This window comes from Pagrus major, chromosome 9, assembly GCF_040436345.1.
Source record: "Pagrus major chromosome 9, Pma_NU_1.0".
Classification (NCBI taxonomy): Eukaryota; Metazoa; Chordata; class Actinopteri; order Spariformes; family Sparidae; genus Pagrus; species Pagrus major.
Genome location: NC_133223.1, coordinates 7,624,742 through 7,628,262, shown reverse-complemented (window position 1 = coordinate 7,628,262; position 3,521 = coordinate 7,624,742).

Here is a 3,521-nt window from a genome sequence, read left to right as displayed (position 1 = left end):
CAGAGGAGCAGAACTCCCTCAATAACTCCAGTTTTTTTCTTCTATTTTTAAAGGTCGTATTGATAACATTTTTATGTGGAAAAATCATTAAAAAAAAAACATCTACAGAGCTTGTAGAAGTTGTGTCATTACAGTGTGTTTCTAATCAGCACTTAAAAACCAAAGTGAGGTGGACTCTAAATCCTAATAGAATGAAAAAACAAAACAAGCACAAACTGCACTCTGGCACAGTAGTTAGCTTAGAGGTGTTGGTCGTCGTTTGAAAGTTGAGAGTTATTTAGCTAATGTTTCATTAGACATGTTTAGCTACTTTGTTTGAGTTGAGTTGTAGGTTAAACGCATGTAATTTCTGCCCTGAAGGGTCTCTCAATCAAAACAAATCATGTAAGTGGTGTAGAATCAAATGGTGAATCTATCTGTGGCTCAGGCAGAGATAATGTATTAAAGTTTTATTCAGGTTAGGTTTGGATTTGTTGGCAGATTTCCTTCCTCACTCTCTGACTCTCTCCCTGAAGTTATAGCGACAGGCGACCAAATGAAAAGCACCGTAACCTTGAATTGAATTTGATCATTGTTGGAAAGATTTGTTTTTAGACATTTTAATGCAGAACTGTTACATGTTATGTATATTATATGACGGTAAAACATTTGGGGAATTATGACATTACTGGCTAACCTTGTTAATGTCAACAATTAAACATTAACCTTCAATACACAGTCAGACACAAGCAATGGCAAATGTCACGGTAACTTGAATGTTAATGATAGCTGGCTGACATGTCTACTTACTGTACACTACAGGCTATTTCATAGTTTTCACTTCTCATTCACCGTTTTGACACACGACCCGTTTGTTAAGTCATACAGAAATAGCACACTCCACTTCTTTGAACAGACACGCTCTCATTTTAGTGCAGAGTGCCTGATAAGATGTATAAATGCACCTGTAGTTGCTGTAGCCCACTCCGTCGCTACAGTTGCTTACCCCTTCAGCTCCGGCACACCAGGCTGACATAAAACACACTGTTGCCACTGCACCAGCACGCTAAAGTCACAGCAGACACCAGATTTGTAAGTATGCTGTAAAATACACAGATTTATCTGGCCACGATAGGCTTGATCAGCATTGTGTGAACTCATTTGGACTTTAATACAATGGACAATCATTTACTGTATATTTAAAAGTCCCAGACTGCGCTTATCAATACAAATCAATAGAATCAACCAATATGTGTTTTGTTACTCTCTATCACCAAAATAAACCTAGTGAAGACTGCATACCTTTGGGTTAATTAGAAACAGAAAGATCACCTCATTACAGTTCTAGTTATCTAGTTCAACCCAATCAACCTAGTTGTGAGCTGTCCCAGAGGCTGCAACACTTGTCAGACATGTTGGATTTTATCATAGATAAATGCAGATGTGCTTAAAGCTAGAACACCTTGGAGTCCGAGAAGGGAGATGAGCAGTTAAATACTGCAGTCATTTACTCCAGCTGAGAGTCTCTAGAACTAGAATATGCTTTATCTGGGATCACTTTGAGGTTTCTGCACTTCCATGTCAACAAAAGGAAAGCCTGGTCTGCATTTGCCTTTTACATATGTAACACAACAGTGATTTAACTAACTACTTTCTCCAAGACTACAACATCGCTTATCATGCCTATGCAGATGATGCCCAGATTTATTTAGCTCTGAATGATTTTGGTCATATAGACTTATTGTGTTTGTGCCTGGAAATGATCAACAACTGGATGCAGCAGAATTTCTTTCAATGAAACAAAGCAAGGAAAAGTGTGAAGAATTTAGCCATCTAGCGGTGAGGTTGCAGATTGCAACCAACTCAACACCCCTCCCCTCAGGTGGCGAGAGGCCCTATCTAGAGTCAGTATTTGGTTTGAGACATGGCGGTCCAACATGGCGGACTCGGCGGAAGAGGACTCACCTCCTCTGAATTTTACACTAATGTTAACATAACAATGAATATTATATTCCATTTCTGCCTATAGATCTTTTTAAGTCCTACACACTGGACCTTTAAACAGCTCTAGGCAGTGTTTTATTGATAATTTGGTTCTGTCTTCTAGTTGCGTAATACGGTTTTCTTGGCTGCAGTTGCTGCTGTAAAGATGAGAGTTTGGAGATGTGGGTTGTAAGTGGAGGAGAGGAGAGATCATCTAAAAGAGAGATGGAGAGAAGTATGCTGAGGATCTCTGACTGCTTCTCATGAACTCCGACCAAAACCTCCCAACTGGAGTGCAGAGCCAGAATACATGGAAGTTTTTGTCTACTGCAGTGGGTAAGTGTGAGCAGGTGTTGCTGTCTGTTGAGCGCATCTGCTACATATTGTGAGTGGTGATGTGTGCTCTATGTGCTTCCATTTTAGAGTTGTATGACATGGGGTTGCTTATTCTTTGCCAACTGAGGTCTGATTGATTTAAGTTGATTTTGTCTATTGGTGTTGAAAAAGTATAAAGTGGTGTCATTTGTAGTCCTAAAACCCAGAAATCAGTTAGCATTTTTGCACATCAGGTTCCCTCGTCTCAAAGTCTACAAGGTTTTTGAATTGATTTTCAGTTAAATGTGTGAAATAAGGTGTGTGGTTACCACAGGCTGAATATATCTACATGTTTTGTTCTACGATGTAAAATACATCACTAAATGTCCCACAGTTTAACTATAAAGCTCCTATGTGTCTTAAAAATGGCGGTTGCTAACAAGTGTGTAAATGAGACTACAGAGGTTGTCACAGACATTGAACATCATCACAGTGAACACGGAAACTCATCTACTCACTAGTCCGTCTTTACAGGCTGACTTTAGTTACAAACTACTCTAACTCTACTTTACAACTTGTACATTGATCAGTTTATAGAAAACATGTATAGAGATTGTGTATTAGACGCTTAGTGGTGGTGACATTTAAGTCATGTGATAGTGATGTAGTCTGTTTATAGTCTAACATTATCTTGATGAACAGAACATGTAAGTATCATAAACTTGTGTTTGCCACAGAGATTATTTTCAGCCAATCCAATCCAAAAATACATCATCCCTACAGCACTCTATCGCTCTGGTGAGAAGAATTTGTAATTCTGTGATTGGACTTTTTTGAGTAGAAACGAGGATAGATTTATTAGTAAGACAGAGGTGAAGTTGTGAAAGTTAGAGTCGGTTTGAGCAGTGGGGTAAGATGTACGTATGTTTAAGAAGGTCAAAGGTCATGAGAGAGTTTCCATAAAAAGGTGCCCCAGGCTAGTTGCTCCTCTCTGCTTCCATGTTATGAAGTTGAAGCGTTCCTTATTGATTTTAAACACAGGGTTGAGCCAGATACGTAGTGGAGTAAAGACAAAGTTTGAGGTTAAGTATGTCGTTTGCTTTCCACCAAGCAGTGAGAGTAGTGTTTACAGTGTTAAATTTGAAGTGGCGTAAGTTTTGACAGATTTATCTATAAATTCCATATGGTGGATGGGAAGATCCTTACAGATGGTCCGTGTGAATAAGAAGCTCGGCAGAATTGGA